At 35.6% G+C, this 12,910-nt stretch overlaps 1 long non-coding RNA gene and 1 pseudogene across 1 annotated transcript; both read right to left on the reverse strand.

Moving 5' to 3' along the window:
* Positions 1–1,168: 1,168 nt before the first annotated feature.
* On the reverse strand, positions 1,169–4,489 carry LOC129373185 (up-regulator of cell proliferation-like; annotated as a pseudogene).
* Positions 4,490–4,525: 36 nt separating this feature from the next.
* Positions 4,526–8,165, reverse strand: LOC129373242 (uncharacterized). Its single transcript, XR_008607329.1, has 4 exons — positions 8,104–8,165; positions 7,897–8,013; positions 7,603–7,814; positions 4,526–4,650 (listed from the first exon to the last, which is right to left on the reverse strand). It is a non-coding gene; the product is annotated as an uncharacterized LOC129373242 (long non-coding RNA).
* Between the last annotated feature and the right edge of the window lie 4,745 nt (positions 8,166–12,910).

Genomic DNA, 12,910 nt, shown 5'->3' on the forward strand with positions numbered 1-12,910 from the left:
GGGCATGGTCGGTGATTGGCCATGACGTGACTTGATTCCAACAATGATTGGTCGTTTGTGATTGGCGGGATGCACCGACTGAATGCTGCAGGTGGGGCTAAAGAGTCTTCCAGTTTGAATTTGCGCCAAGGCTTCATATCAAGTCAACACAGAACTAAAGGTCTGACAAAAAGCAAGTCATGTAAAAATTTTGAATTGAGAAGAACTGAATTTTTCTGTTACATTTGATGATAAATGCTGAGATAAAAACCTAAATATATTTGAATAAAGTCCAAGATAAACTCAAGATAAAACCCAGAACTAGATGTTTGTAAAACCTAAATCCTTATGAATGTGACAAAATAATAAAAAGCAAAAAAAAAAAAGATATTTTATGCAAACAAAACACTATATCTAAAAATTACATTGAATATGCAATCAAACAAAATATATATAAGAACATTTATTTAATAACACCCTGCACCGACACAGAAAAAATAATAAAATAAAAATAATTTGACACCAACCTTAATTCAATTAAGTTTATTGTTTTAGCATTAACTCAAAGCAAATGTAATGTCAATATAATTTGGAATATAAACCAAATCAATTTAATATACAGAAATACATAATCAGTTCACCACATCAGATTTAAAATTAAATAAATTCTAATTTGAGCAATCAGCTGCGTTCAGATTGATATTTAATTTGATGAAACTTTTTCTATCTAAGGAAACTCAGTAAATGCATCCAGTGATTGACTTTGCAGCAATGACCCACTGAATGATGTCATGATAATGGAGAATTGATTGCATTGAGTCGTTCACAATGAACAATAAATTTGTACTGAAACTCTCCAATTATCCATCTAATGTGGAAACAAACAATATTTCAACAAGAGAGTAAATATTTTCAGACAAGATATGTTGTCTGAAAACAACATATCTTTCTACAGATGCAGATATCTGTAGAAAGATATGTATTTTATTCTATTAATAAAACAAAATGCTAAAATTATAAATGATAAATGAAGAAAATAAGGAGCTGCAATAAATTAAGGTGAAGTTGTTTATATTGGCTTTTGTTAAAGAGGTGAGTCCAACGTGTAAATTTGGCCTTTCAAAAAAGGACAAAAAAATCTATACATGCAAGAACCAATTGTGTTCTTACAACTAACATGATTATGGTTTCATTTGATGTTGAATGATTTGTTGAGGCTTTTTACTGCCTGATCTTCTGTGATTTTCTTCCAAGCATCAGGAATGTCAGCAGGCTTTGCATCATATGCTTTAGCAAATTCCTGGTTGTATTTGTTCATCACATATTTCCAATAATCTGACACCTCCAGGCTCACATCTGGAGGAATATTCCAGTCTGGGTAAATTTGCCTATATTTTTTGTAAGGATGCCATTCATTCTTTGTGGCACTGCAGCGAAAACATTTGTCACTGATAACAAGAGAAGAGCAGATGTCAGTCGAGAGTTTTCTAGACTCTTTATCCCTGCACTGACCTAATCCATTTGGTCGATGCAAAGAAGCAAAGTGTTCAGTGTGTTTTTCTCCACCTGCATCACAGGGTATTTGGCAGAATGGACACTGTTTGCCACAACCAATCACTCTGTTAAAAAGCTCATTCTCTGGTTTCATGTGGAGACGTGAGAGTTGTGTTTCAAACGTTATCTTTTCAAACTCTCCTCTAAGAGTTTCTTTCATTTCCTCCACACACTTGTTGAGCCAGTGAGCAAACTGTTCCTGGTCAGATTTGTTCAGAACCATGAAGGCACCAAGAGCATCCTGGGAAATGACCAGTTTATCACCAAGTTCTTTGCAGATATCTTCAACAAATGTCTTCAGACTGTCAGTGTTTTCTGTGTTTGCCTTTTTTATGGCATCATTTATGTGGTTGATGCAAAACTTAAGATGTTTGTCCTCTAACTCTCAAATTGTCTATTGGATGTCCATGATTTTACATATTTTTCATATGAGCAAATGTAGCTCTGAAAGCTTACAAATTCCCCATTTGAAATCAGATCCAGTAAAATATAATACTGGAAGGACATTCGTGTGCTGAACTCCTCTTTTGTCATCATTTTATCATATCAGGACCAAGAGAACGACAGATGAAGTTTTCAACAGCAGGTTTCAGACACTGATTAGTGAATTCTTCTGCTTTTTTCTGGCATTGATCTCTTTCTTGAAACACATCTTTGAAATCTGTGCAGAACATTTCTTTGTTTTCTGCAGACATTTATAAGGATCATTTTCTTGGATAAAATCTTCATGCATTTTCTGAAACTTTCTGGCTGCAGATCCACAAATGTGTTGTTTCAGAGGTACTTCAAACTCAATGTCTGTGTCAACATCAGCTTTGTTCAGCTTCTCATCAATGATGTGAAGAATCTCCTGGATGTAAGTATCATGATAATTAGTTTTTCTCTTGATTTTATCAGTAATACACTCATTGCAAACAGAGATGATTCTGTCAGCAATTTTTATTAGATCTGTCCAGGTACAAAATCCTTTAAAAAGAATTTTGTGTTTTTCCTTCATTCCTTTAGGTTTGTATGTAAAAGGCTCCAGTCCACATTCTTTCAGACTTTTCTACTCAGCAGTTCACATGCATGGCTTCCTTTAGGAGAAAGATTTGTTCTTAATTGATGGGAAACACTGGTGAAGATATTTATAGTCTGTTGTTCAAACAAGACAAACTGTTCATTATTTCATTCCACATCTTATTAAAACTTTCATCAAGCTCTGTCAGTCATTTGAACTTTTTTCTTACGACATTCATCAATTAAATCACAAACTGCTTTCTCAATTCTTTCTCTATAAGTGGCCTTGATTTTGTCAAGTTCTTTCAATCCCTTCTTAATATCAGCAGCTGCTGTGATCTGGTTGAACATTGATCTTTCAGTTTCTCGTCGAAGACTCTTGATGCTGTTGGAGAAATCCTCTCTGTATCCTTCAGCCAGATTAACATGACCTTCTGGCTGATCAAAGTATTTCTTCAGGTTTTTCAAGGATCTTTGTCTCCCACTTGTTGAGCTCTCTGATTGCTTCAGTTTTCAACTCAGTGTGATGAATTCATTCATATTAAATATTTCAGATATTGCAGTAAATGAACCAAAATTAGAAATTCTAGTTCAGAGTCTTTGCATTTTTCCTTGTAAAGCTCCCTGAGGCCAGAAAGTTTGATTCGAGACAAGTTGTCGAGATTCATTCTCATCCATTTCAGAAAGTAACACCTTTCTCTCTGTGGGCTGGATATTGCACTAATGAAGCAGGTCATTGCTTTGGACATTTCATAAGAATTTTGTTTTTTACGTTGCTCTTCTTTTTTCTCTTTAAGGTTGCTCTTGTAGTTTCTATGTCTTCAGAACCAACTTTCCGAAGACGAAATTCTTCCTTTTCCAAGAAAGTCAGTTCCTTCCATATTTGACCTTGTAAAGGAAACTGATTTTCTTTGAATTGAAAAGTATCTTTAATCTCTGCAGTGATGGCATCTGCATTTTTCTTTCCCTCCTTACACTCTGGAAAATCTTCATCAACAGTAATAAGTCATGAGCAACATCAGCCATCTGCTCTACTGACATCTTTAACTGTGGGTTGGCAAGTGCAGTAATCACTGTTTTCTTCAAAGATTTGACAAAATTTGCATCATTTGTTTTGTTAGTTTTTATAATTATATTGTTTTTTGTCAAGTTCAGACTAGTTGCTACTTTCTTCAAAACATCTGGAGTCAGACTCTTGCTTTGTTGGTTTCCCACTAAGAAGATTTGAGCTTTGTGGTTTTTGTTCATCAGCAGTTTGCAGTCAGAGTCCAGCTGGTCAAAGAAAACAAAAACTGCAGCAGATGTCTGACACAAAAAGGAGAATTGAGTTTCAAATGAAGCAATGTCTCCACGAAGGTTAGCTATAGCAACTGGTTCACTGAAGATGTCCATGTTTTTGTTTCCACAGGGAAGGTACCAGTTTCAGTTCAGTCAGTCCATTGGATATTCTTCTCTGAATGTCTCCACACTCCATGTTGTGGTGAACAAAGGTGTCATGGTATTGCTCAGAGTTACTCAGAAGCTTATTGAGAATCTCTGATTTGGACAGAGAGCACTCACCCAGTCTCACAAATGAGATCATTGGAAGTTCAGAAAGAACTATTCTTTCTTCCATGAAGCCTTTTGATTCTGCAAGATTCGAAGGTCTGTACTTCTTAACAATGTCTCTCATGGCCCACAGCATGAGGGGCACTGCTGTGTATCACAGTTAGGAAGCAGCAGGAACAGAGAACTGACACATGGACATTTTTAGAGCCAGTTCTTGCTGAACAAACCCATCAGAACACAGGAAGAGAGCAGTGATTAAATCCAGAGGGTTAAATGTTTCAGCCTCATTTGGGCTCTCAAACAGATCCTCAAAATTGCTCTCTGTACTCTCTGATAGATCATCACAGTTTGAATCAGAAGAGGCATCACTCAGATCACCTTTTATGTTCCTAGCAGTCACATTAACCATCACTAATTTCTTAAGAAACTACAAAGGGACATTTGATTTACAGTTGCTCGGGTCATCATTGATCGTCTTCTCATCAATCTCAAGTATTTTGCTTAATGATAACTTCTCTCTGTGGTACTGCTCCAAGCCCAAATCTTCCAAAAGCCTCTCAAGGTTGGTCTCTGTGAATGATAAAGATACATTAAGTTTTTTAATGTGTATGGGTGTGAATTCTAATTAAATACTATTTTTAACTTCAGCACTTTAGATCATATTTTTGCACAGTAGGCAAGAAACATTGTTCTACAATTGAAACTAATCATGTTTTATCTAATAACTTAAAAGAGACATATCCTGCAAAATATTTTTTTAGCACTTAATTAAATTTTGTTGTGTACTTGGCGTCTCTAATATTGCAGATAAATTTAGTCTGTTTACATTCTGTTTGGTTCTTATCTTTCTATTCGTCAACTTTTTCTCTATTCACTATTACATCCTTTGAACTATTACATCCCAGAATTTGTTGGTTTAACATGGGACGTCAATTTTGCAAATTTAATTTCTCGCATTGATTTTCAAGACAAAGTTCAATGATGCTGAAGCTGTGAGAAGATCAATGAAAATATTCAATTGTTTGGTGTATTAACACACACAAGTCATTACACATCCTGTAGCATCAGAGTCTCTGTGAACTTCCTGGTAAAAAACAAAACTTCATGCAAATGTTTGTTTTGCATGAAGGACGAGAAGGACTTCAGCAATCTCCAGTTCTATGAAGAAAGATTCTTTGAAAGACTTTGTCTGATTGAGGCGTCCGTTCCTTCTATCTATGGATTTTACATACATATCAACCAATAAGCTACAAATAACAATAAAATCACTCTTTTAGCCAAGAATTTATTATGCGTTGATATGACAACCTATCCAGTTTTTTTGCAGTAAATATTTGCCTTCTGCGTATGTTGGTGCTGTGTCATTGCGAACATAAACATGCCTTCATCATTATGTAGAGCTGAGTATCATCTGCATAGTTATGGTAGCTAATTTATTTCCTATTATAACCTGAGCTAATGGGAACACATAAATATTAAATAAGAGGGGTCCTAGGATTGAACCTTGGGGTACCCCACATGTGACCTTTGACCTCTTTGATGAGAAGTTTCCAATTGAAACAAAGAAATCCCTGTTCTTTATGTAAGATTCAAACCAGTCGAGCACCGAACCAGAGAGTCCAACCCAACTCTCCAGTCGATTCAGTAATATGTCATGGTCGACAGTGTCAAAAGCTGCACTGAGGTCCAACAGAACCAGCACCGTGGTTCTCCCACAGTCCGTATTTATATGGATGTCATTGAATACTTTGACTAGGCCAGTCTCCGTGCTGTGGTGAGCACGAAAACCAGACTGGAAAGTGTCAAAGCAGTTGGTTATTGTTAGGAAGCTATGTAACTGTTTACAGTTTTTTCAGTAACTTTGCAGATGAATGGGAGGTCAGAGGTCAGCCTGTAATTCTGCAATAGTGATTTGTCCAGGTTCTTTTTTATCAATGGTTTGATGACTGCTGTTTTCAAGGCCTGGGGGAAAACACCTGATGTAAGCGATGAGTTTACTATTTGGATCAGATCAGTAGCAATAACAGGCAGGACTTTCTTAAAGAAATGTGTGGGAAGGACATCCAGACAGCAGGAGCTTGAACTTAATTGACTTATAATTTCTTCTAGGGTTTTATAATTAAGTAGTTGAAAATGGGTCATTTTTCCTGTATTTGTTTTGTTTTGGTACAGCAATGGTTCTGGCTTTGAAGTTGATGTGCAGATTAATCCTCTGATTTTTTGAATTTTCTCTGAAAAGAAATCAGAAAACGTATTACAGGCAGCATTAGATTGGAGTTCAGGTGGAAACGTCACAGGAGGGTTTGTGAGCCTGTCAACTGTTGCAAATAAAGTTCGAGCATTATTAATGTTTTTGTTTATGACCTCTGCAAAGAAAGCCTCCCTTGCATGTTTTATTGTTGAGGGATAGTTACGTAGTCTTTCTATATAGATGTCATAATGTACGTGAAGTTGAGTTTTAAGCCATTTTCGTTCTGCTCTGCGGCAGAGTTGTCTTGCAGATTGAACTGTTTGTGCTTTTCTCCATGGATATTTATTCCTACTAGACACAACCTTCATGTTAATGGGTTCAGTAGAGTCAATGATATTTGAAACTTTAGATCTAAAATCAGTCAAACGGTGCTCAGATGGATTCTCCCATCAGATTGGAGTGGTATGGCTTTACATCATACGGAACAGGTTTTCGTCACTCGGCCCGATGGTCGGGTAAAACCGTCTCACTGAACCGTCTCCAGTACCATTGGTAATATTGTTCACCGCCTCGAATGCACAATGCTAAAATCCAGTGACATAATCCAATAAAATCAACGTGATTGTTTTTCTTCCAAATAATGTTGGGTTGTAAATAAAAATTTTTCTTAATATCTCACCTGATTAAACAGAAGTTAAATAATTTTAAAAAATGATCTTGAAGGAATACTGGCAGCAGACGTTGTGCTAGACTTATTTTGTTGTCTGTCATTTTGACTGACAGCGTCAAAAAAAATTCTGTCATATTCCATTTCTATCTGTGAATTTTTAAAAACATGGACATGGCCTATTCATTTCAAATTAAAGTTTTATGCGGTTTAATTAATATTTGACAAGTTGAACAGATTAATCAAGCAGATGAACATATCAAACTTTTTCTATACCTGCAAGCTCTCTTCCTCAAATTTAACCAAATCAAAAAACTTTCATTGTTGTGATATGATCTTAGTTATTAAATGCATCACAGATGGAGGAAATACATATTTAACTCCTGTTTGTGAAGCATGAATGCATTATCAGTGGTTTGGAATAAAGCTAATTTAATTCGCTTTGTTCTGTGTTGTTGATTTTTAATGCACTGCCTTTAGTTTAGATAAATTAATTTAAAATTTGGAAGACCACTTCCAATTTCTAGGGTTAGCATTTTAATAAAGTTGTGTGCAGGATGACCTACAATCCCTTTCTAATACCAGGCAAACATATTTAGTTCAAAATAAATTTATAAATTATGTATTTTTTTGCTTTGTATCAAAGTCAACACAAAATGCTTACTTTGTGTTTTCCTTTCTTTCTCAGGGTTTGGTTTTCCAGGGAGGTCACTGATTTCTGCTGAGTCATTTGTGTCTGTTGTCTCTTGTAACGTTCTTCCTCCCTGCACTTGATCACAATCTGGTTCTTCATTTCACCAACAGGAGTCGCCAGAGGCTGAGAAATTATTTTATGGCTGATTTTATACTGTGTTGTCTTCATATGACAGCAAACAGCTGTGAAGACAATAACAACAATCATAATAATACCTGAAGACACAGACTGCTCATTGTTCTTTGTCAAATTCAATGCACTGACCTTTAACATCTGGACCCGTTTCATGATATTCAGCTTTACAGTCAGCACATGTTGTTGATCCTGGGTCATTTCTTCTTCACAGTAAAAATCCACAAATGAATCTACAGCACTAGTTTCCTTAAGATAAAAATATAAGATTACATATTTTTCAGTCTTATAGTAGTTACAACATTTTTCATCACGTTTTTCTACAAAGTAGTTGTCTACCTCCATTGTAGAAAATGACTCTTTAATATTTCCTGCTTGGTTATTATTCAGGCATTTTTCACTGAAAGGAGAATGAGAAAAATTATTCAATTATTATTTGCATCTTTAACTTTCTCCAACACATTTATTATCCAATATAATCCCACAAAACCTAAAAGCTCTTTTTCCTCACAGACTCAAAGATGCAAGTTAAAAAAAAAACAGTTGTCTGTCTGTTATTAGCATGATAAATATTCTCAGGCTGGAGTAAAAGAATGTTAAAATAGATGGTCTGACCCAATGGGGGCCCAATTTAGTTTTTTTAATGTGAGTGTGGAACTCAGAATGGTTGAATGATTGTCAACAGGAGGTCAAATACATGCACTTTCACTTTCATTTAAATCAGAAAAAGGAAATTCACATACATCTAATTTTGTTTTTTTGAAACAGGAAAAAGTATTTAGTGTTTTTTTTCCCAGAAACCTTTCACTGCAAAATAAGCTCAGTGACCATCTGGACCACATTGATTAACATTAGTTTGGTATTTTATGTTTTATCTGCAGTTCATTCAAAATGAAGTCCAGTAAATCTGTTGAGCGTCTCCCGCGCAAATTAGTTTTCTGTCCTTTAGCACTGATAATATCAGAGGTTAGTACAAGTGAATATTAATGTTTATTTTTACTCTTATATTTCATTTTTTAAATCAATCAACAAAACAGGATGAATATCTTACCGTAGCAGAAGATCTGCTTGAGCACCGACTGTTAATAAAAATCAAACGTCCTCCTCCTTCCAACGAATCTGCAGGACTGTCCGTTTACAACCTGCTGAAAAACACTTTCACTTTCATAAACACATTTTCCAGTTTCTTGTAAATCACGTGGTTTCCAAGACATGGTCATTCCAGCTCTGTTGTATTTTTAAAAGTACTGCAGCAAAAGGCTATGACGTCATGACTGAACACCAGGGATAAAAAGGAAAAGAAGAAAAATATTTGCATGCAGAAAGAAATTTGTCTTTGCAGTTTCCTAAGTCATTGTCCAAAGTCGCCCCCTATCGGTCAACAACAATCCAACAAATTGAAAATTTTCTCTCTAAAAACTTGTAATCATTGAAAATGAATCTGTTTGCCATTTACTCCTGCTTAAAGCTTGCTCAAATAAATATAATATACATTAAAATTCTAATGAGGTTTGTGGACATTGATATTAATTGAGTCATCTCATTAGTATTGGTTCTTCTATTTAATGTAAAATCTATGTACATGGTTCTAGAAAGGTGGTGGCTTCAGTAAATCTATTTTGGACTGTAATATAGATTTACAGTAATATGTTGACAAATTATTTCTTAACATTGTTAGTGACCAGATTCTTCTTATAAAAGTCTATGTGAGATTTTCAAATAATACCCTTTAAATAAAAATAATAAAAAATATATTTGTTGGTACCGTGTCGTTATAGTAGAGACATCCTCAGTCTTTGGTATTCTGGATGACTGTCAAATAGACTTTTACTTTCAGTCTGTATTTCTGTCTGTCTCAGTGTCATTTGTCATGAAAACTGGTATGAGGAGGTGAGATCTGTCCAGGTTCATGCAGAAAACAGATCATAACTGGCCTGAGAGACTAAAGTAATATTGCATGCTGAATAATGTTTATTATGGAAAAATTTACTGTATTGAAGTATTGGTGATTATGAAGTAAGTAAATTCTGAAGTTGATTGTTGATAATTATATAAATCAGTTAAACAAGGAATCACAATTGAAAGTATAATCATACTGAATCAAAAGTAACGAGTATTAAAAAGTTATGATTGAAGAAATGTATTAAAAGTGTTTATGTCGATGAGTTATAAGTCTGTATAACATGTAAAAGACTGAAATCAGAATAATAAAATGCATAAGGACAGTCTTTGGGTGCAAAGTCAAGCCTGAATATGTTCTGGTTATGGGTGTGGACAGGCCTGACTCATCGCGGGGAGAGGACATCTGGGCAGTGAGCCCAGAGGCTTGATGCAAGTAGAGGATGAAGTGATCAGGGGGCCTGGTGTAAGCGAGCACAGAAACAGAGAGCTTCGGTTCTTCGTCTTCAGCAAGTGGAACGAGTAACAGCGGGCCAAGGAACCAACGAGGGAGCCTTGCCCCGGACCCAGAGGGAGGACAAGCTTACACTTCGCTGGAAGAAAGACGGGACCCGATACAACAACTCTGGCTCCTAATTTGACCGAGGCTCCACACTCAACCCGAAAGATCTCAAGAATTAATGCAACAGACTTGGGGATTGGACAAAGATCACAAAAGTGATGAAGATTTGGGACGTTTGAAAGATAACTACCAACTCTACTTTGCTCCTGTTCGGAGGAGAATTCGTCATATCATCACCAGAATCTGCCCAAGAAAGTTTACTTTTGTGTTGTCGAGATCCCCTGTCATCTGGATATGAGTTGCCTACACCCCAAACGCCTTCTTTAGTAAATTGATGGCACTATTAGGGAGAGGTGTTAGTGGAGATTTAAGTTGATCTTATACAAATTTAAATTTTACTCTCTAAAAAACTTGTAATCATTAAAAACTAATTTGTTTGCCATTTACTCCTGCTTAAAGCTTGCTCAAATAAATATTTATACATTAAAATTCTAATGAGGTTTGTGGACATTGAAATTAATTGAGTCATCTTATTAGTATTGGTTCTTCTATTTAATGTAAAATCTATGTACATGGTTCTGGAAAAGTGGTGGCTTCGGACTTTCCTTTAGTTGACAAATTAAATAATGACCCTGGGACTTACAAAGTCACTAAAACTATGCTAGTCATTAACAAGTGCTGGTTATTGTTAGAGAGAGGGCGACCGTTAACAGAAGTGGTTATTGCAGTTATGGGGTTGTGATGGCCACTCAACTGATTGCTTCTTTACTGAAAAGAGTCATAACTTCTGGATAGTAGGTAGTTAGAGCGAGACGAGTCTCTCTCGACACCAGCTTGGACAGATTGTTCCTCTCAGACCCTCTGCAGGGTAATACCCAGGTTTCAGGACCTTTCCGGACCCGTTAGACGGAGAGCTGGTCAGTAGTCAGCCCAGAAGAGTTGTGAGGATTAGGGCGGGGCTGGCTATTGCGTAATAACTTCATGAGTACATGTGATTGGTTAATTGATCTGTGTTCTTTATTAACACAAGCAGAACTATAAAAACCATAATTTCAGCAGGAGATCAGCACCAGCATCCATCCTGACACCACCGGGTACCAGGCTGTTAGAAAATGGATGGATGGTTTACTGTAGTAAAATACTTTATAGAAATACAAGAGAAAGAAATATCAAAGACTTGAGATTAACCAAACTGATAAACATTGAAATATATAGAAGAGCTTATCAAAGGTAATGATATTTCTATCACTTCAGAAGTTACTGTATCTAAGTGTTAAGGTCCATATTTTCCTCTGAGTCATTTCTTTCCTTCCTCTGCCGCCTGATTAAATAGTTTACATTCAAATTAATTTCCTCTACTGCTGGTCTGTTGAATTGAAGCTTCAGGATCATGGTCTCTGACCTTTAGGGTCTCTCTATCTTTATGAGAGCACTCTCACTCACTCTCTGTTTCAGTTCTACCTGGCTGTCACAGGTGAAATGCACTGAAGCTCATCAGCCAATCAGTGAAGAGCTTCATTCCAGCTGTCAGGTTCCTTTTTCCCTGGTCCTTGATCTGAAGTGATCTGGTTTGTCTGCTGATATTGCTGCAGCTTTATGGGGAAGAATTAAGGCTCATAACTAAAGTAATGTGTTTCTATTCACAGTAGAAGCTGCCAATTTTTTCTGTTTTCTCCTGTTTTGTGATCAGCCAGAGAGTTCAGGTGTTTTACCTTTTCAGTTCTCCTATAGAAAGTGTTTTAATTTTATAGTTAAAAGGTGATGTTTAGTTGATTGTTTTGGCCTTGGAGACCCTGAAGCTTAAAGCTTCTCATGTTTTCTGTCTTCTGTGATTGAGATTGTACCTGAACTGTAAAATAAAATACATCTTTTTCTGCTGACATCAACTGTTTACTGATTTTGTGTTGCACCCAGTGCCAGAATTTATCCTTAATTGTCTTGAGGAGGGGATGAAACTCTTCCTTAAGGATTCATGGACTCATGATTCAAGAGTTGTTGTTGATCCAACACAGCCAGAGATCAGGTTGGGCTGTTAGTGTGCAGCTTATAATTGGTCTTTAATGTACAACAGACACATTGTTTTAACTAAAGTAGCAAGATAATATCAGACTGATGAAACTGTTATTTGGCAGCTGATTTAAATACAAGATCATTTTTAAATAGACAACAAATATTATCAAGAAGTTATTTTTATTAAATTCTGATAACATTTTAACAAAGAGGTCTGTAGATCCACAACAATCTATTTTATTAAGCATGTCATAAACAAGATGTCCTATTTCTTTATTTGTAGAATATAATTTATTTTAACTAAAAATGAGCAGCTTTTTATTTGTTAACAGAAGAAAAGAGAATCAGCTGCTATGACATTTAGTTGGAAACAAAAACATTTAATATAATTATCACAACACATCAAGTCAACACAGAACTAAAGATCTGACAAAAAGCAAGTCATGTAAAAACTTTGAATTGAGTTGAACTGAATTTTTCTGTTACATTTGATGAAAAATCATGAGGATGAAAACCTAAATATACTTTTGAATGAAGTCTGAGAAAAACTCAAAATAAAACCCAGAACTAGATGTTTGTAAACCCTAAATCCTTATGAATGTGACAAAATGAAACAAAGGAAAAGAATAAATGACATTTTAATGCAAACAAAAACACTATGTCTGAAAATGACAC

Source organism: Poeciliopsis prolifica, unplaced genomic scaffold (assembly GCF_027474105.1).
Source record: "Poeciliopsis prolifica strain line A6 unplaced genomic scaffold, Auburn_PproV2 SCAFFOLD032, whole genome shotgun sequence".
Classification (NCBI taxonomy): domain Eukaryota; kingdom Metazoa; phylum Chordata; class Actinopteri; order Cyprinodontiformes; family Poeciliidae; genus Poeciliopsis; species Poeciliopsis prolifica.